Consider the following 22,639-nt stretch of genomic DNA (forward strand, 5'->3'; position numbering starts at 1 on the left):
TACTAACCTCCATCAGGTTGCAAATTCAATATAATTTTTTTATTCATTTAGCTCTGAAAAACTATTTTGGCTTCCAGCATTGTGTGGGACTTGTTCTATTAGTCCATCTATACTAACCTCCATCAGGTTGCAAATTCAATATCATTTTTTTCAGCATCTAGCTCTGAAAAACAATTTCGGTTTCTAGCAATGTGTGGGACTTGTTCTATTTGTCCATCTATACTAACCTCCATCAGGTTGCAAATTCATTATAATTTTTTTCCTGCATCTAGCTCTGAAAAACTATTTCGGCTTCTAGCAGTGTGCGGGACTTGTTCTATTAGTCCATCTATACTAACCTCCATCAGGTTGCAAATTCAATATCATTTTTTTCTGCATCTAGCTCTGAAAAACTATTTCGGCTTCTTGCAGTGTGTGGGACTTGTTCTATTAGTCCATCTATACTAACCTCCATCAGGTTGCAAATTCAATATAATTTTTATCTGCATCTAGCTCTAAAAAAATATTTCGGCTTCTAGCAGTGTGTGGGACTTGTTCTATTAGTCCATCTATACTAACCTCCATCAGGTTGAAAATTCAATATAATTTTTTTATGCATCTAGCTCTGAAAAACTATTTCGGCTTCTAGCAGTGTGTGGGACTTGTTCTATTAGTCCATCTATACTTACCTCCATCAGGTTGCAAATTCAATATAATTTTTTCCTGCATCTAGCTCTGAAAAACTATTTCGGCTTCTAGCAGTGTGCGGGACTTGTTCTATTAGTCCATCTATACTTACCTCCATCAGGTTGCAAATTCAATATAATTTTTTTCTGCATCTAGCTCTGAAAAAATATTTCGGCTTGTAGCCGTGTGTGGGACTTGTTCTATTAGTCCATCTATACTAACCTCCATCAGGTTGCAAATTCAATATAATTTTTTTCTGCATCTAGCTCTAAAAAAATATTTCGGATTCTAGCAGTGTGTGGGACTTGTTCTATTAGTCCATCTATACTAACCTCCATCAGGTTGCAAATTCAATATCATTTTTTTCAGCATCTAGCTCTGAAAAACTATTTCGGTTTCTAGCAATGTGTGGGACTTGTTCTATTTGTCCATCTATACTAACCTCCATCAGGTTGCAAATTCAATATAATTTTTTTCTGCATCTAGCTCTGAAAAAATATTTCGGCTTCTAGCGGTGTGTGCGACTTGTTCTATTAGTCCATCTATACTAACCTCCATCAGATTGCAAATTCAATATAATTTTTTCCTGCATCTAGCTCTGAAAAACTATTTCAGCTTCTTGCAGTGTGTGGGACTTGTTCTATTAGTCCATCTATACTAACCTCCATCAGGTTGCAAATTCAATATAATTTTTTTCTGCATCTAGCTCTGAAAAACTATTTTGGCTTCTAGCAGTGTGTGGGACTTGTTCTATTAGTCCATCTATACTAACCTCCATCAGGTTGCAAATTCAATATAATTTTTTTATTCATTTAGCTCTGAAAAACTATTTCGGATGTTATCAGTGTGTGGGACTTGTTCTATTAGTCCATCTATACTAACCTCCATCAGGTTGCAAATTCAATATAATTTTTTCCTGCATCTAGCTCTGAAAAACTATTTTGACTTCTAGCAGTGTGCGGGACTTGTTCTATTAGTCCATCTATACTAACCTCCATCAGGTTGCAAATTCAATATAATTTTTTTCTGCATCTAGCTCTGAAAAAATATTTCGGCTTCTAGCAGTGTGTGGGACTTGTTCTATTAGTCCATCTATACTAACCTCCATCAGATTGCAAATTCAATATAATTTTTTCCTGCATCTATCTCTGAAAAACTATTTCGGCTTCTAGCAGTGTGCGGGACTTGTTCTATTAGTCCATCTATACTAACCTCCATCAGGTTGAAAATTCAATATAATATTTTTCTGCATCTATCGCTGAAAAAATATTTTGGCTTCTAGCCGTGTGTGGGACTTGTTCTATTAGTCCATCTATACTAACCTCCATCAGGTTGCAAATTCCATATAATTTTTTCCTGAATTTAGCTCTGAAAAACTATTTCGGCTTCTAGCAGTGTGCGGGACTTGTTCTATTAGTCCATCTATACTAACCTTCATCAGGTTGCAAATTCAATATAATTTTTTTCTGCATCTAGCTCTGAAAAACTATTTTGGCTTCTAGCATTGTGTGGGACTTGTTCTATTAGGCCATCTATACTAACCTCCATCAGGTTGCAAATTCAATATAATTTTTTTATTCATTTAGCTCTGAAAAACTATTTTGGCTTCCAGCATTGTGTGGGACTTGTTCTATTAGTCCATCTATACTAACCTCCATCAGGTTGCAAATTCAATATCATTTTTTTCAGCATCTAGCTCTGAAAAACTATTTCGGTTTCTAGCAATGTGTGGGACTTGTTCTATTTGTCCATCTATACTAACCTCCATCAGGTTGCAAATTCAATATAATTTTTTTCTGCATCTAGCTCTGAAAAAATATTTCGGCTTCTAGCGGTGTGTGCGACTTGTTCTATTAGTCCATCTATACTAACCTCCATCAGATTGCAAATTCAATATAATTTTTTCCTGCATCTAGCTCTGAAAAACTATTTCAGCTTCTTGCAGTGTGTGGGACTTGTTCTATTAGTCCATCTATACTAACCTCCATCAGGTTGCAAATTCAATATAATTTTTTTCTGCATCTAGCTCTGAAAAACTATTTTGGCTTCTAGCAGTGTGTGGGACTTGTTCTATTAGTCCATCTATACTAACCTCCATCAGGTTGCAAATTCAATATAATTTTTTTATTCATTTAGCTCTGAAAAACTATTTCGGATGTTATCAGTGTGTGGGACTTGTTCTATTAGTCCATCTATACTAACCTCCATCAGGTTGCAAATTCAATATAATTTTTTCCTGCATCTAGCTCTGAAAAACTATTTTGACTTCTAGCAGTGTGCGGGACTTGTTCTATTAGTCCATCTATACTAACCTCCATCAGGTTGCAAATTCAATATAATTTTTTTCTGCATCTAGCTCTGAAAAAATATTTCGGCTTCTAGCAGTGTGTGGGACTTGTTCTATTAGTCCATCTATACTAACCTCCATCAGGTTGCAAATTCAGTCTAATTTTTTTCTGCATCTAGCTCTGAAAAACTATTTCGGCTTCTAGCAGTATGTGGGACTTGTTCTATTAGCCCATCTATACTAACCTCTATCAGGTTGCAAATTCTATATAATTTTTTCCTGAATTTAGCTCTGAAAAACTATTTCGGCTTCTAGCAGTGTGCGGGACTTGTTCTATTAGTCTATCTATACTAACCTCCATCAGGTTGCAAATTCAATATAATTTTTTTCTGCATCTAGCTCTGAAAAACTATTTCGGCTTCTAGCAGTGTGTGGGACTTGTTCTATTAGTCCATCTATTCTAACCTCCATCAGGTTGCAAATTCAATATAATTTTTTTCTGCATCTAGCTCTGAAAAACTATTTCGGCTTCTTGCAGTGTGTGGGACTTGTTCTATTAGTGCATCTATACTAACCTCCATCAGGTTGCAAATTCAATATAATTTCTTCCTGCATCTAGCTCTGAAAAACTATTTCGGCTTCTAGCAGTGTGCGGGACTTGTTCTATTAGTCCATCTATACTAACCTCCATCAGGTTGCAAATTCAATATAATTTTTTTCTGCATCTAGCTCTGAAAAACTATTTTGGCATCTAGCAGTGTGTGGGACTTGTTCTATTAGTCCATCTATACTAACCTCCATCAGGTTGCAAATTCAATATAATTTTTTTCTGCATCTAGCTCTAAAAAAATATTTCGGCTTCTAGCAGTGTGTGGGACTTGTTCTATTAGTCCATCTATACTAACCTCCATTAGGTTGCAAATTCAATATAATTTTTTTATGCATCTAGCTCTGAAAAACTATTTCGGCTTCTAGCAGTGTGTGGGACTTGTTCTATTAGTCCATCTATACTTACCTCCATCAGGTTGCAAATTCAATATAATTTTTTCCTGCATCTAGCTCTGAAAAACTATTTCGACTTCTAGCAGTGTGCGGGACTTGTTCTATTAGTCCATCTATACTAACCTCCATCAGGTTGCAAATTCAATATAATTTTTTTTCTGCATCTAGCTCTGAAAATCTATTTTGGCATCTAGCAGTGTGTGGGACTTGTTCTATTAGTCCATCTATACTAACCTCCATCAGGTTGCAAATTCAATATCATTTTTTTCTGCATCTAGCTCTGAAAAAAAATTTTGGCTTCTAGCAGTGTGTGGGACTTGTTCTATTAGTCCAGCTACACTAACCTCCATCAGGTTGCAAATTCAATATAATTTTTTCTGCATCTAGCTCTGAAAAAATATTTCGGCTTTGAGCAGTGTGTGGGACTTGTTCTATTAGTCCATGTATACTAACCTCCATCAGGTTGCAAATTCAATATAAATTTTTTCTGCATCTAGCTCTGAAAAAATATTTCGGCTTCGAGCAGTGTGTGGGACTTGTTCTATTAGTCCATCTATACTAACCTCCATCAGGTTGCAAATTCAATATAATTTTTTTTCTGCATCTAGCTCTGAAAAAATATTTCGGCTTCTAGCAGTGTTTGGGACTTGTTCTATTAGACCATCTATACTAACCTCCATCAGGTTGCAAATTCAATATAATTTTTTCCTGCATCTAGCTCTGAAAAACTATTTCGGCTTCCAGCAGTGTGCGGGACTTGTTCTATTAGTCGATCTATACTAACCTCCATCAGGTTGCAAATTCAATATAATGTTTTTCTGCATCTAGCTCTGAAAAAATATTTCGGCTTCTAGCCGTGTGTGGGACTTGTTCTATTAGTCCATCTATACTAACCTCCATCAGGTTGCAAATTCAATATAATTTTTTTCTGCATCTAGCTCTGAAAAACTATTTCGGCTTCGAGCAGTGTGTTGGACTTGTTCTATTAGTCCATCTATACTAACCTCCATCAGGTTGCAAATTCAATATAATTTTTTTCTGCATCTAGCTCTGAAAAACTATTTTGGCATCTAGCAGTGTGTGGGACTTGTTCTATTAGTCCATCTATACTAACCTCCATCAAGTTGCAAATTCAATATAATTTTTTTCTGCATCTAGCTCTGAAAAACTATTTCGGCTTCTAGCAGTGTTTGGGACTTGTTCTATTAGTCCATCTATACTAACCTCCATCAGGTTGCAAATTCAATATAATATTTTTCTGCATCTAGCTCTGAAAAAATATTTCGGCTTCGAGCAGTGTGTGGGACTTGTTCTATTAGTCCATCTATACTAACCTCCATCAGGTTGCAAATTCAATATAATTTTTTTCTGCATCTAGCTCTGAAAAACTATTTCGGCTTCGAGCAGTGTGTGGGACTTGTTCTATTAGTCCATCTATACTAACCTCCATCAGGTTGCAAATTCAATATAATATTTTTCTGCATCTAGCTCTGAAAAAATATTTTGGCTTCGAGCAGTGTGTGGGACTTGTTCTATTAGTCCATCTATACTAACCTCCATCAGGTTGCAAATTCAATATAATTTTTTTTCTGCATCTAGCTCTCAAAAAATATTTCAGCTTCTAGCAGTGTGTGGGACTTGTTCTATTAGTCCATCTATACTAACCTCCATCAGGTTGCAAATTCAATATAATTTTTTTCTGCATCTAGCTCTGAAAAACTCTTTTGGCTTCTAGCAGTGTGTGGGACTTGTTCTATTAGTCCATCTATACTAACATCCATCAGGTTGCAAATTCAATATAATTTTTTTCTGCATCTAGCTCTGAAAAACTATTTCGGCTTCGAGCAGTGTGTGGGACTTCTTATATTAGTCCATCTATACTAACCTCCATCAGGTTGCAAATTCAATATAATTTTTTTCTGCATCTAGCTCTGAAAAACTATTTTGGCATCTAGCAGTGTGTGGGACTTGTTCTATTAGTCCATCTATACTAACCTCCATCAGGTTGCAAATTCAATATCATTTTTTTCTGCATCTAGCTCTGAAAAACTATTTCGGTTTCTAGCAGTGTGTGGGACTTGTTCTATTAGTCCATCTATACTAACCTCCATCAGGTTGCAAATTCAATATAATTTTTTTCTGCATCTAGCTCTGAAAAACTATTTCGGATACGAGCAGTGTGTGGGACTTGTTCTATTAGTCCATCTATACTAACCTCCATCAGGTTGCAAATTCAGTATAATTTTTTTCTGCATCTAGCTCTGAAAAACTATTTTGGCATCTAGCAGTGTGCGGGACTTGTTCTATTAGTCCATCTATACTAACATCCATCAGGTTGCAAATTCAATATAATTTTTTTCTGCATCTAGCTCTGAAAAACTATTTCGGCTTCTAGCAGTGTTTGGGACTTGTTCTATTAGTCCATCTATACTAACCTCCATCAGGTTGCAAGTTCAATATAATATTTTTCTGCATCTAGCTCTGAAAAAATATTTCGGCTTCGAGCAGTGTGTGGGACTTGTTCTATTAGTCCATCTATACTAACCTCCATCAGATTGCAAATTCAATATAATTTTTTTTCTGCATCTAGCTCTCAAAAAATATTTCGGCTTCTAGCAGTGTGTGGGACTTGTTCTATTAGTCCATCTATACTAACCTCCATCAGGTTGCAAATTCAATATAATTTTTTCCTGCATCTAGCTCTGAAAAACTATTTCGGCTTCTAGCAGTGTGTGGGACTTGTTCTATTAGTCCATCTATACTAACCTCCATCATGTTGCAAATTCAATATAATTTTTTTCTGCATCTAGCTCTGAAATTATTTTCAGCTTGTAGCAGTGTGTGGGACTTGTTCTATTAGTCCATCTATAGTAACCTCCATGAGGTTGCAAATTCAATATAAATTTTTTCTGCATCTAGCTCTGAAAAAATATTTTGGCTTCTAGCAGTGTGTGTGACTTGTTCTATTAGTCCATCTATACTAACCTCCATCAGGTTGCAAATTCAATATAATTTTTTTCTGCATCTAGCTCTGAAAAACTATTTCGGCTTCTAGCCATGAGAGGGACTTGTTCTATTAGTCCATCTATACTAACCTCCATCAGGTTGCAAATTCAATATAATTTTTTTCTGCATCTAGCTCTGAAAAACATTTTGGCTTCTAGCAGTGTGTGGGACTTGTTCTATTAGTTCATCTATACTAACCTCCATCAGGTTGCAAATTCAATATAATTTTTTCTGCATCTAGCTCTGAAAAAATATTTCGGCTTCTAGGCGTGTGTGGGACTTGTTCTATTAGTCCATCTATGCTAACCTCCATCAGGTTGCAAATTCAATATAATTTTTTTCTGCATCTAGCTCTGAAAAACTATTTCGGCTTCGAGCAGTGTGTTGGACTTGTTCTATTAGTCCATCTATACTATCCTCCATCAGGTTGCAAATTCAATATAATTTTTTTCTGCATCTAGCTCTGAAAAACTATTTTGGCATCTAGCAGTGTGTGGGACTTGTTCTATTAGTCCATCTATACTAACCTCCATCAAGTTGCAAATTCAATATAATTTTTTTCTGCATCTAGCTCTGAAAAACTATTTCAGCTTCTAGCAGTGTTTGGGACTTGTTCTATTAGTCCATCTATACTAACCTCCATCAGGTTGCAAATTCAATATAATATTTTTCTGCATCTAGCTCTGAAAAAATATTTCGGCTTCGAGCAGTGTGTGGGACTTGTTCTATTAGTCCATCTATACTAACCTCCATCAGGTTGCAAATTCAATATAATTTTTTTCTGCATCTAGCTCTGAAAAACTATTTCGGCTTCGAGCAGTGTGTGGGACTTGTTCTATTAGTCCATCTATACTAACCTCCATCAGGTTGCAAATTCAATATAATATTTTTCTGCATCTAGCTCTGAAAAAATATTGTGGCTTCGAGCAGTGTGTGGGACTTGTTCTATTAGTCCATCTATACTAACCTCCATCAGGTTGCAAATTCAATATAATTTTTTTTCTGCATCTAGCTCTCAAAAAATATTTCGGCTTCTAGCAGTGTGTGGGACTTGTTCTATTAGTCCATCTATACTAACCTCCATCAGGTTGCAAATTCAATATAATTTTTTTCTGCATCTAGCTCTGAAAAACTCTTTTGGCTTCTAGCAGTGTGTGGGACTTGTTCTATTAGTCCATCTATACTAACATCCATCAGGTTGCAAATTCAATATAATTTTTTTCTGCATCTAGCTCTGAAAAACTATTTCGGCTTCGAGCAGTGTGTGGGACTTGTTATATTAGTCCATCTATACTAACCTCCATCAGGTTGCAAATTCAATATAATTTTTTTCTGCATCTAGCTCTGAAAAACTATTTTGGCATCTAGCAGTGTGTGGGACTTGTTCTATTAGTCCATCTATACTAACCTCCATCAGGTTGCAAATTCAATATCATTTTTTTCTGCATCTAGCTCTGAAAAACTATTTCGGTTTCTAGCAGTGTGTGGGACTTGTTCTACTAGTCCATCTATACTAACCTCCATCAGGTTGCAAATTCAATATAATTTTTTTCTGCATCTAGCTCTGAAAAACTATTTCGGATACGAGCAGTGTGTGGGACTTGTTCTATTAGTCCATCTATACTAACCTCCATCAGGTTGCAAATTCAGTATAATTTTTTTCTGCATCTAGCTCTGAAAAACTATTTTGGCATCTAGCAGTGTGTGGGACTTGTTCTATTAGTCCATCTATACTAACATCCATCAGGTTGCAAATTCAATATAATTTTTTTCTGCATCTAGCTCTGAAAAACTATTTCGGCTTCTAGCAGTGTTTGGGACTTGTTCTATTAGTCCATCTATACTAACCTCCATCAGGTTGCAAATTCAATATAATATTTTTCTGCATCTAGCTCTGAAAAAATATTTCGGCTTCGAGCAGTGTGTGGGACTTGTTCTATTAGTCCATCTATACTAACCTCCATCAGATTGCAAATTCAATATAATTTTTTTTCTGCATCTAGCTCTCAAAAAATATTTCGGCTTCTAGCAGTGTGTGGGACTTGTTCTATTAGTCCATCTATACTAACCTCCATCAGGTTGCAAATTCAATATAATTTTTTCCTGCATCTAGCTCTGAAAAACTATTTCGGCTTCTAGCAGTGTGTGGGACTTGTTCTATTAGTCCATCTATACTAACCTCCATCAGGTTGCAAATTCAATATAATTTTTTTCTGCATCTAGCTCTGAAATTATTTTCAGCTTGTAGCAGTGTGTGGGACTTGTTCTATTAGTCCATCTATAGTAACCTCCATGAGGTTGCAAATTCAATATAAATTTTTTCTGCATCTAGCTCTGAAAAAATATTTTGGCTTCTAGCAGTGTGTGTGACTTGTTCTATTAGTCCATCTATACTAACCTCCATCAGGTTGCAAATTCAATATAATTTTTTTCTGCATCTAGCTCTGAAAAACTATTTCGGCTTCTAGCCGTGAGAGGGACTTGTTCTATTAGTCCATCTATACTAACCTCCATCAGGTTGCAAGTTCAATATAATTTTTTTCTGCATCTAGCTCTGAAAAACATTTTGGCTTCTAGCAGTGTGTGGGACTTGTTCTATTAGTTCATCTATACTAACCTCCATCAGGTTGCAAATTCAATATAATTCTTTCTGCATCTAGCTCTGAAAAAATATTTCGGCTTTGAGCAGTGTGTGGGACTTGTTCTATTAGTCCATCTATACTAACCTCCATCAGGTTGCAAATTCAATATAAATTTTTTCTGCATCTAGCTCTGAAAAGATATTTCGTCTTCGAGCAGTGTGTGGGACTTGTTCTATTAGTCCATCTATACTAACCTCCATCAGGTTGCAAATTCAATATAATTTTTTTTCTGCATCGAGCTCTGAAAAAATATTTCGGCTTCTAGCAGTGTGTGGGACTTGTTCTATTAGTCCATCTATACTAACATCCATCAGGTTGCAAATTCAATATAATTTTTTTCTGCATCTAGCTCTGAAAAAATATTTCGGCTTCTAGCCGTGTGTGGGACTTGTTCTATTAGTCCATCTATACTAACCTCCATCAGGTTGAAATTCAATATAATTTTTTTCTGCATCTAACTCTGAAAAAATATTTCGGCTTCTAGCCGTGTGTGGGACTTGTTCTATTAGTTCATCTATACTAACCTCCATCAGGTTGCAAATTCAATATAATTTTTTTCTGCATCTAGCTCTGAAAAACTATTTTGGCATCTAGCAGTGTGTGGGACTTGTTCTATTAGTCCATCTATGCTAACCTCCATCAGGTTGCAAATTCAATATAATTTTTTTCTGTATTTAGCTCTCAAAAACTATTTTGGCATATAGCAGTGTGTGGGACTTGTTCTATTAGTCCATCTATACTAACCTCCATGAGGTTGCAAATTCAATATAAATTTTTTCTGCATCTAGGTCTGAAAAAATATTTTGGCTTCTAGCAGTGTGTGTGACTTGTTCTATTAGTCCATCTATACTAACCTCCATCAGGTTGCAAATTCAATATAATTTTTTTCTGCATCTAGCTCTGAAAAACTATTTTGGCTTCTAGCCGTGAGAGGGACTTGTTCTATTAGTCCATCCATACTAACCTCCATCAGGTTGCAAATTCAATATAATTTTTTTCTGCATCTAGCTCTGAAAAAATATTTTGGCTTCTAGCAGTGTGTGGGACTTGTTCTATTAGTCCATCTATACTAACCTTCATCAGGTTGCAAATTCAATATAATTTTTTCTGCATCTATCTCTGAAAAAATATTTCGGCTTTGAGCAGTGTGTGGGACTTGTTCTATTAGTCCATCTATACTAACCTCCATCAGGTTGCAAATTCAATATAATTTTTTTCTGCATCTAGCTCTGAAAAAATATTTTGGCTTCTAGCCGTGTGTGGGACTTGTTCTATTAGTCCATCTATACTAACCTCCATCAGGTTGCAAATTCAATATAATTTTTTTCTGCATCTAGCTCTGAAAAAATATTTCGGCTTCTAGCCGTGAGAGGGACTTGTTCTATTAGTCCATCTATACTAACCTCCATCAGGTTGCAAGTTCAATATAATTTTTTTCTGCATCTAGCTCTGAAAAACTATTTTGGCTTCTAGCCGTGAGAGGGACTTGTTCTATTAGTCCATCTATACTAACCTCCATCAGGTTGCAAATTCAATATAATTTTTTTCTGCATCTAGCTCTGAAAAAATATTTTGGCTTCTAGCAGTGTGTGGGACTTGTTCTATTAGTCCATCTATACTAACCTCCATCAGGTTGCAAATTCAATATAATTTTTTCTGCATCTAGCTCTGAAAAAATATTTCGGCTTTGAGCAGTGTGTGGGACTTGTTCTATTAGTCCATCTATACTAACCTCCATCAGGTTGCAAATTCAATATAATTTTTTTCTGCATCTAGCTCTGAAAAAATATTTTGGCTTCTAGCCGTGTGTGGGACTTGTTCTATTAGTCCATCTATACTAACCTCCATCAGGTTGCAAATTCAATATAATTTTTTTCTGCATCTAGCTCTGAAAAAATATTTCGGCTTCTAGCCGTGTGTGGGACTTGTTCTATTAGTCCATCTATACTAACCTCCATCAGGTTGCAAATTCAATATAATTTTTTTCTGCATCTAGCTCTGAAAAACTATTTTGGCATCTAGCAGTGTGTGGGACTTTTTCTATTAGTCCATCTATACTAACCTCCATCAGGTTGCAAATTCAATATCATTTTTTTCTGCATCTAGCTCTGAAAAACTATTTCGGTTTCTAGCAGTGTGTGGGACTTTTTCTATTAGTCCATCTATACTAACCTCCATCAGGTTGCAAATTCAATATAATTTTTTTCTGCATCTAGCTCTGAAAAAATATTTTGGCTTCGAGCAGTGTGTGGGACTTGTTCTATTAGTCCATCTATGCTAACCTCCATCAGGTTGCAAATTCAATATAATTTTTTTCTGTATCTAGCTCTCAAAAACTATTTTGGCATATAGCAGTGTGTGGGACTTGTTCTATTAGTCCATCTATACTAACCTCCATCAGGTTGCAAATTCAATATAATTTTTTCTGCATCTAGCTCTGAAAAAATATTTCGGCTTTGAGCAGTGTGTGGGACTTGTTCTATTAGTCCATCTATACTAACCTCCATCAGGTTGCAAATTCAATATAATTTTTTTCTGCATCTAGCTCTGAAAAACTATTTCGGCTTCTAGCAGTGTTTGGGACTTGTTCTATTAGTCCATCTATACTAACCTCCATCAGGTTGCAAATTCAATATAATATTTTTCTGCATCTAGCTCTGAAAAAATATTTCGGCTTCGAGCAGTGTGTGGGACTTGTTCTATTAGTCCATCTATACTAACCTCCATCAGATTGCAAATTCAATATAATTTTTTTTCTGCATCTAGCTCTCAAAAAATATTTCGGCTTCTAGCAGTGTGTGGGACTTGTTCTATTAGTCCATCTATACTAACCTCCATCAGATTGCAAATTCAATATAATTTTTTCCTGCATCTAGCTCTGAAAAACTATTTCGGCTTCTAGCAGTGTGTGGGACTTGTTCTATTAGTCCATCTATACTAACCTCCATCATGTTGCAAATTCAATATAATTTTTTTCTGCATCTAGCTCTGAAATTATTTTCAGCTTGTAGCAGTGTGTGGGACTTGTTCTATTAGTCCATCTATAGTAACCTCCATGAGGTTGTAAATTCAATATAAATTTTTTCTGCATCTAGCTCTGAAAAAATATTTTGGCTTCTAGGAGTGTGTGTGACTTGTTCTATTAGTCCATCTATACTAACCTCCATCAGGTTGCAAATTCAATATAATTTTTTTCTGCATCTAGCTCTGAAAAACTATTTCGGCTTCTAGCCATGAGAGGGACTTGTTCTATTAGTCCATCTATACTAACCTCCATCAGGTTGCAAATTCAATATAATTTTTTTCTGCATCTAGCTCTGAAAAACATTTTGGCTTCTAGCAGTGTGTGGGACTTGTTCTATTAGTTCATCTATACTAACCTCCATCAGGTTGCAAATTCAATATAATTTTTTCTGCATCTAGCTCTGAAAAAATATTTCGGCTTTGAGCAGTGTGTGGGACTTGTTCTATTAGTCCATCTATACTAACCTCCATCAGGTTGCAAATTCAATATAAATTTTTTCTGCATCTAGCTCTGAAAAGATATTTCGTCTTCGAGCAGTGTGTGGGACTTGTTCTATTAGTCCATCTATACTAACATCCATCAGGTTGCAAATTCAATATAATTTTTTCCTGCATCTAGCTCTGAAAAACTATTTCGGCTTCTAGCCGTGTGTGGGACTTGTTCTATTAGTCCATCTATACTAACCTCCATCAGGTTGCAAATTCAATATAATTTTTTTCTGCATCTAGCTCTGAAAAAATATTTCGGCTTCTAGCAGTGTGTGGGACTTGTTCTATTAGACCATCTATACTAACCTCCATCAGGTTGCAAATTCAATATAATTTTTTCCTGCATCTAGCTCTGAAAAACTATTTCGGCTTCCAGCAGTGTGCGGGACTTGTTCTATTAGTCCATCTATACTAACCTCCATCAGGTTGCAAATTCAATATAATTTTTTTCTGCATCTAGCTCTGAAAAAATATTTCGGCTTCTAGGCGTGTGTGGGACTTGTTCTATTAGTCCATCTATACTAACCTCCATCAGGTTGCAAATTCAATATATATTTTTTCTGCATCTAGCTCTGAAAAACTATTTCGGCTTCGAGCAGTGTGTTGGACTTGTTCTATTAGTCCATCTATACTAACCTCCATCAGGTTGCAAATTCAATATAATTTTTTTCTGCATCTAGCTCTGAAAAACTATTTTGGCATCTAGCAGTGTGTGGGACTTGTTCTATTAGTCCATCTATACTAACCTCCATCAAGTTGCAAATTCAATATAATTTTTTTCTGCATCTAGCTCTGAAAAACTATTTCAGCTTCTAGCAGTGTTTGGGACTTGTTCTATTAGTCCATCTATACTAACCTCCATCAGGTTGCAAATTCAATATAACATTTTTCTGCATCTAGCTCTGAAAAAATATTTCGGCTTCGAGCAGTGTGTGGGACTTGTTCTATTAGTCCATCTATACTAACCTCCATCAGGTTGCAAATTCAATATAATTTTTTTCTGCATCTAGCTCTGAAAAACTATTTCGGCTTCGAGCAGTGTGTGGGACTTGTTCTATTAGTCCATCTATACTAACCTCCATCAGGTTGCAAATTCAATATATTATTTTTCTGCATCTAGCTCTGAAAAAATATTGTGGCTTCGAGCAGTGTGTGGGACTTGTTCTATTAGTCCATCTATACTAACCTCCATCAGGTTGCAAATTCAATATAATTTTTTTTCTGCATCTAGCTCTCAAAAAATATTTCGGCTTCTAGCAGTGTGTGGGACTTGTTCTATTAGTCCATCTATACTAACCTCCATCAGGTTGCAAATTCAATATAATTTTTTTCTGCATCTAGCTCTGAAAAACTCTTTTGGCTTCTAGCAGTGTGTGGGACTTGTTCTATTAGTCCATCTATACTAACATCCATCAGGTTGCAAATTCAATATAATTTTTTTCTGCATCTAGCTCTGAAAAACTATTTCGGCTTCGAGCAGTGTGTGGGACTTGTTATATTAGTCCATCTATACTAACCTCCATCAGGTTGCAAATTCAATATAATTTTTTTCTGCATCTAGCTCTGAAAAACTATTTTGGCATCTAGCAGTGTGTGGGACTTGTTCTATTAGTCCATCTATACTAACCTCCATCAGGTTGCAAATTCAATATCATTTTTTTCTGCATCTAGCTCTGAAAAACTATTTCGGTTTCTAGCAGTGTGTGGGACTTGTTCTATTAGTCCATCTATACTAACCTCCATCAGGTTGCAAATTCAATATAATTTTTTTCTGCATCTAGCTCTGAAAAACTATTTCGGATACGAGCAGTGTGTGGGACTTGTTCTATTAGTCCATCTATACTAACCTCCATCAGGTTGCAAATTCAGTATAATTTTTTCTGCATCTAGCTCTGAAAAACTATTTTGGCATCTAGCAGTGTGTGGGACTTGTTCTATTAGTCCATCTATACTAACATCCATCAGGTTGCAAATTCAATATAATTTTTTTCTGCATCTAGCTCTGAAAAACTATTTCGGCTTCTAGCAGTGTTTGGGACTTGTTCTATTAGTCCATCTATACTAACCTCCATCAGGTTGCAAATTCAATATAATATTTTTCTGCATCTAGCTCTGAAAAAATATTTCGGCTTCGAGCAGTGTGTGGGACTTGTTCTATTAGTCCATCTATACTAACCTCCATCAGATTGCAAATTCAATATAATTTTTTTTCTGCATCTAGCTCTCAAAAAATATTTCGGCTTCTAGCAGTGTGTGGGACTTGTTCTATTAGTCCATCTATACTAACCTCCATCAGGTTGCAAATTCAATATAATTTTTTCCTGCATCTAGCTCTGAAAAACTATTTCGGCTTCTAGCAGTGTGTGGGACTTGTTCTATTAGTCCATCTATACTAACCTCCATCAGGTTGCAAATTCAATATAATTTTTTTCTGCATCTAGCTCTGAAATTATTTTCAGCTTGTAGCAGTGTGTGGGACTTGTTCTATTAGTCCATCTATAGTAACCTCCATGAGGTTGCAAATTCAATATAAATTTTTTCTGCATCTAGCTCTGAAAAACTATTTCGGCTTCTAGCCGTGAGAGGGACTTATTCTATTAGTCCATCTATACTAACCTCCATCAGGTTGCAAGTTCAATATAATTTTTTTCTGCATCTAGCTCTGAAAAACATTTTGGCTTCTAGCAGTGTGTGGGACTTGTTCTATTAGTTCATCTATACTAACCTCCATCAGGTTGCAAATTCAATATAATTTTTTCTGCATCTAGCTCTGAAAAAATATTTCGGCTTTGAGCAGTGTGTGGGACTTGTTCTATTAGTCCATCTATACTAACCTCCATCAGGTTGCAAATTCAATATAAATTTTTTCTGCATCTAGCTCTGAAAAGATATTTCGTCTTCGAGCAGTGTGTGGTACTTGTTCTATTAGTCCATCTATACTAACCTCCATCAGGTTGCAAATTCAATATAATTTTTTTTCTGCATCTAGCTCTGAAAAAATATTTCGGCTTCTAGCAGTGTGTGGGACTTGTTCTATTAGTCCATCTATGCTAACCTCCATCAGGTTGCAAATTCAATATAATTTTTTTCTGTATTTAGCTCTCAAAAACTATTTTGGCATATAGCAGTGTGTGGGACTTGTTCTATTAGTCCATCTATACTAACCTCCATGAGGTTGCAAATTCAATATAAATTTTTTCTGCATCTAGGTCTGAAAAAATATTTTGGCTTCTAGCAGTGTGTGTGACTTGTTCTATTAGTCCATCTATACTAACCTCCATCAGGTTGCAAATTCAATATAATTTTTTTCTGCATCTAGCTCTGAAAAACTATTTTGGCTTCTAGCCGTGAGAGGGACTTGTTCTATTAGTCCATCTATACTAACCTCCATCAGGTTGCAAATTCAATATAATTTTTTTCTGCATCTAGCTCTGAAAAAATATTTTGGCTTCTAGCAGTGTGTGGGACTTGTTCTATTAGTCCATCTATACTAACCTCCATCAGGTTGCAAATTCAATATAATTTTTTCTGCATCTAGCTCTGAAAAAATATTTCGGCTTTGAGCAGTGTGTGGGACTTGTTCTATTAGTCCATCTATACTAACCTCCATCAGGTTGCAAATTCAATATAATTTTTTTCTGCATCTAGCTCTGAAAAAATATTTTGGCTTCTAGCCGTGTGTGGGACTTGTTCTATTAGTCCATCTATACTAACCTCCATCAGGTTGCAAATTCAATATAATTTTTTTCTGCATCTAGCTCTGAAAAAATATTTCGGCTTCTAGCCGTGTGTGGGACTTGTTCTATTAGTCCATCTATACTAACCTCCATCAGGTTGCAAATTCAATATAATTTTTTTCTGCATCTAGCTCTGAAAAACTATTTTGGCATCTAGCAGTGTGTGGGACTTGTTCTATTAGTCCATCTATACTAACCTCCATCAGGTTGCAAATTCAATATCATTTTTTTCTGCATCTAGCTCTGAAAAACTATTTCGGTTTCTAGCAGTGTGTGGGACTTTTTCTATTAGTCCATCTATACTAACCTCCATCAGGTTGCAAATTCAATATAATTTTTTTCTGCATCTAGCTCTGAAAAAATATTTTGGCTTCGAGCAGTGTGTGGGACTTGTTCTATTAGTCCATCTATGCTAACCTCCATCAGGTTGCAAATTCAATATAATTTTTTTCTGTATCTAGCTCTCAAAAACTATTTTGGCATATAGCAGTGTGTGGGACTTGTTCTATTAGTCCATCTATACTAACCTCCATCAGGTTGCAAATTCAATATAATTTTTTCTGCATCTAGCTCTGAAAAAATATTTCGGCTTTGAGCAGTGTGTGGGACTTGTTCTATTAGTCCATCTATACTAACCTCCATCAGGTTGCAAATTCAATATAAATTTTTTCTGCATCTAGCTCTGAAAAAATATTTCGGCTTCGAGCAGTGTGCGGGACTTGTTCTATTAGTCCATCTATACTAACCTCCATCAGGTTGCAAATTCAATATAATTTTTATTCTGCATCTAGCTCTGAAAAAATATTTCGGCTTCTAGCAGTGTGTGGGACTTGTTCTATTAGTCCATCTATACTAACATCCATCAGGTTGCAAATTCAATATAATTTGTTCCTGCATCTAGCTCTGAAAAACTATTTCGGCTTCTAGCAGTGTGCGGGACTTGTTCTATTAGTCCATCTATACTAACCTCCATCAGGTTGCAAATTCAATATAATTTTTTTCTGCATCTAGCTCTGAAAAAGTATTTCGGCTTCTAGCCGTGTGTGGGACTTGTTCTATTAGTCCATCTATACTAACCTCCATCAGGTGGCAAATTTAATATAATTTTTTTCTGCATCTAGCTCTGAAAAAATATTTCGGCTTCTAGCAGTGCGTGGGACTTGTTCTATTAGTCCATCTATACTAACCTCCATCAGGTTGCAAATTCAATATAATTTTTTTCTGCATCTAGCTCTGAAATTATTTTCGGCTTGTAGCAGTGTGTGGGACTTGTTCTTTTAGTCCATCTATAATAACCTGTATGAGGTTGCAAATTCAATATAAATTTTTTCTGCATCTAGGTCTGAAAAAATATTTTGGCTTCTAGCAGTGTGTGTGACTTGTTCTATTAGTCCATCTATACTAACCTCCATCAGGTTGCAAATTCAATATAATTTTTTTCTGCATCTAGCTCTGAAAAAATATTTCGGCTTCTAGCCGTGTGTGGGACTTGTTCTATTAGTCCATCTATACTAACCTCCATCAGGTTGCAAATTCAATATAATTTTTTTCTGCATCTAGCTCTGAAAAACTATTTTGGCATCTAGCAGTGTGTGGGACTTGTTCTATTAGTCCATCTATACTAACCTCCATCAGGTTGCAAATTCAATATAATTTTTTTTCTGCATCGAGCTCTGAAAAACTATTTCGGCTTCTAGCAGTGTGTGGGACTTGTTCTATTAGTCCATCTATACTAACCTCCATCATGTTGCAAATTCAATATAATTTTTTTCTGCATCTAGCTCTGAAATTATTTTCAGCTTGTAGCAGTGTGTGGGACTTGTTCTATTAGTCCATCTATAGTAACCTCCATGAGGTTGCAAATTCAATATAAATTTTTTCTGCATCTAGCTCTGAAAAAATATTTTGGCTTCTAGGAGTGTGTGTGACTTGTTCTATTAGTCCATCTATACTAACCTCCATCAGGTTGCAAATTCAATATAATTTTTTTCTGCATCTAGCTCTGAAAAACAATTTCGGCTTCTAGCCATGAGAGGGACTTGTTCTATTAGTCCATCTATACTAACCTCCATCAGGTTGCAAATTCAATATAATTTTTTTCTGCATCTAGCTCTGAAAAACATTTTGGCTTCTAGCAGTGTGTGGGACTTGTTCTATTAGTTCATCTATACTAACCTCCATCAGGTTGCAAATTCAATATAATTTTTTCTGCATCTAGCTCTGAAAAAATATTTCGGCTTTGAGCAGTGTGTGGGACTTGTTCTATTAGTCCATCTATACTAACCTCCATCAGGTTGCAAATTCAATATAAATTTTTTCTGCATCTAGCTCTGAAAAGATATTTCGTCTTCGAGCAGTGTGTGGGACTTGTTCTATTAGTCCATCTATACTAACCTCCATCAGGTTGCAAATTCAATATAATTTTTTTTCTGCATCGAGCTCTGAAAAAATATTTCGGCTTCTAGCAGTGTGTGGGACTTGTTCTATTAGTCCATCTATACTAACATCCATCAGGTTGCAAATTCAATATAATTTTTTCCTGCATCTAGCTCTGAAAAACTATTTCGGCTTCTAGCCGTGTGTGGGACTTGTTCTATTAGTCCATCTATACTAACCTCCATCAGGTTGCAAATTCAATATAATTTTTTTCTGCATCTAGCTCTGAAAAAATATTTCGGCTTCTAGCAGTGTGTGGGACTTGTTCTATTAGACCATCTATACTAACCTCCATCAGGTTGCAAATTCAATATAATTTTTTCCTGCATCTAGCTCTGAAAAACTATTTCGGCTTCCAGCAGTGTGCGGGACTTGTTCTATTAGTCCATCTATACTAACCTCCATCAGGTTGCAAATTCAATATAATTTTTTTCTGCATCTAGCTCTGAAAAAATATTTCGGCTTCTAGGCGTGTGTGGGACTTGTTCTATTAGTCCATCTATACTAACCTCCATCAGGTTGCAAATTCAATATATATTTTTTCTGCATCTAGCTCTGAAAAACTATTTCGGCTTCGAGCAGTGTGTTGGACTTGTTCTATTAGTCCATCTATACTAACCTCCATCAGGTTGCAAATTCAATATAATTTTTTTCTGCATCTAGCTCTGAAAAACTATTTTGGCATCTAGCAGTGTGTGGGACTTGTTCTATTAGTCCATCTATACTAACCTCCATCAAGTTGCAAATTCAATATAATTTTTTTCTGCATCTAGCTCTGAAAAACTATTTCAGCTTCTAGCAGTGTTTGGGACTTGTTCTATTAGTCCATCTATACTAACCTCCATCAGGTTGCAAATTCAATATAATATTTTTCTGCATCTAGCTCTGAAAAAATATTTCGGCTTCGAGCAGTGTGTGGGACTTGTTCTATTAGTCCATCTATACTAACCTCCATCAGGTTGCAAATTCAATATAATTTTTTTCTGCATCTAGCTCTGAAAAACTATTTCGGCTTCGAGCAGTGTGTGGGACTTGTTCTATTAGTCCATCTATACTAACCTCCATCAGGTTGCAAATTCAATATAATATTTTTCTGCATCTAGCTCTGAAAAAATATTGTGGCTTCGAGCAGTGTGTGGGACTTGTTCTATTAGTCCATCTATACTAACCTCCATCAGGTTGCAAATTCAATATAATTTTTTTTCTGCATCTAGCTCTCAAAAAATATTTCGGCTTCTAGCAGTGTGTGGGACTTGTTCTATTAGTCCATCTATACTAACCTCCATCAGGTTGCAAATTCAATATAATTTTTTTCTGCATCTAGCTCTGAAAAACTCTTTTGGCTTCTAGCAGTGTGTGGGACTTGTTCTATTAGTCCATCTATACTAACATCCATCAGGTTGCAAATTCAATATAATTTTTTTCTGCATCTAGCTCTGAAAAACTATTTCGGCTTCGAGCAGTGTGTGGGACTTGTTATATTAGTCCATCTATACTAACCTCCATCAGGTTGCAAATTCAATATAATTTTTTTCTGCATCTAGCTCTGAAAAACTATTTTGGCATCTAGCAGTGTGTGGGACTTGTTCTATTAGTCCATCTATACTAACCTCCATCAGGTTGCAAATTCAATATCATTTTTTTCTGCATCTAGCTCTGAAAAACTATTTCGGTTTCTAGCAGTGTGTGGGACTTGTTCTATTAGTCCATCTATACTAACCTCCATCAGGTTGCAAATTCAATATAATTTTTTTCTGCATCTAGCTCTGAAAAACTATTTCGGATACGAGCAGTGTGTGGGACTTGTTCTATTAGTCCATCTATACTAACCTCCATCAGGTTGCAAATTCAGTATAATTTTTTCTGCATCTAGCTCTGAAAAACTATTTTGGCATCTAGCAGTGTGTGGGACTTGTTCTATTAGTCCATCTATACTAACATCCATCAGGTTGCAAATTCAATATAATTTTTTTCTGCATCTAGCTCTGAAAAACTATTTCGGCTTCTAGCAGTGTTTGGGACTTGTTCTATTAGTCCATCTATACTAACCTCCATCAGGTTGCAAATTCAATATAATATTTTTCTGCATCTAGCTCTGAAAAAATATTTCGGCTTCGAGCAGTGTGTGGGACTTGTTCTATTAGTCCATCTATACTAACCTCCATCAGATTGCAAATTCAATATAATTTTTTTTCTGCATCTAGCTCTCAAAAAATATTTCGGCTTCTAGCAGTGTGTGGGACTTGTTCTATTAGTCCATCTATACTAACCTCCATCAGGTTGCAAATTCAATATAATTTTTTCCTGCATCTAGCTCTGAAAAACTATTTCGGCTTCTAGCAGTGTGTGGGACTTGTTCTATTAGTCCATCTATACTAACCTCCATCAGGTTGCAAATTCAATATAATTTTTTTCTGCATCTAGCATTGAAATTATTTTCAGCTTGTAGCAGTGTGTGGGACTTGTTCTATTAGTCCATCTATAGTAACCTCCATGAGGTTGCAAATTCAATATAAATTTTTTCTGCATCTAGCTCTGAAAAAATATTTTGGCTTCTAGCAGTGTGTGTGACTTGTTCTATTAGTCCATCTATACTAACCTCCATCAGGTTGCAAATTCAATATAATTTTTTTCTGCATCTAGCTCTGAAAAACTATTTCGGCTTCTAGCCGTGAGAGGGACTTGTTCTATTAGTCCATCTATACTAACCTCCATCAGGTTGCAAGTTCAATATAATTTTTTTCTGCATCTAGCTCTGAAAAACATTTTGGCTTCTAGCAGTGTGTGGGACTTGTTCTATTAGTTCATCTATACTAACCTCCATCAGGTTGCAAATTCAATATAATTTTTTCTGCATCTAGCTCTGAAAAAATATTTCGGCTTTGAGCAGTGTGTGGGACTTGTTCTATTAGTCCATCTATACTAACCTCCATCAGGTTGCAAATTCAATATAAATTTTTTCTGCATCTAGCTCTGAAAAGATATTTCGTCTTCGAGCAGTGTGTGGGACTTGTTCTATTAGTCCATCTATACTAACCTCCATCAGGTTGCAAATTCAATATAATTTTTTTTCTGCATCTAGCTCTGAAAAAATATTTCGGCTTCTAGCAGTGTGTGGGACTTGTTCTATTAGTCCATCTATACTAACATCCATCAGGTTGCAAATTCAATATAATTTTTTTTTGCATCTAGCTCTGAAAAAATATTTCGGCTTCTAGCCGTGTGTGGGACTTGTTCTATTAGTCCATCTATACTAACCTCCATCAGGTTGAAATTCAATATAATTTTTTTCTGCATCTAACTCTGAAAAAATATTTCGGCTTCTAGCCGTGTGTGGGACTTGTTCTATT

This window comes from Phyllobates terribilis, unplaced genomic scaffold (genome assembly GCF_046119375.1).
Source record: "Phyllobates terribilis strain yellow unplaced genomic scaffold, ASM4611937v1 Scaffold_3__8_contigs__length_932513732, whole genome shotgun sequence".
In the NCBI taxonomy this organism is placed as follows: domain Eukaryota; kingdom Metazoa; phylum Chordata; class Amphibia; order Anura; family Dendrobatidae; genus Phyllobates; species Phyllobates terribilis.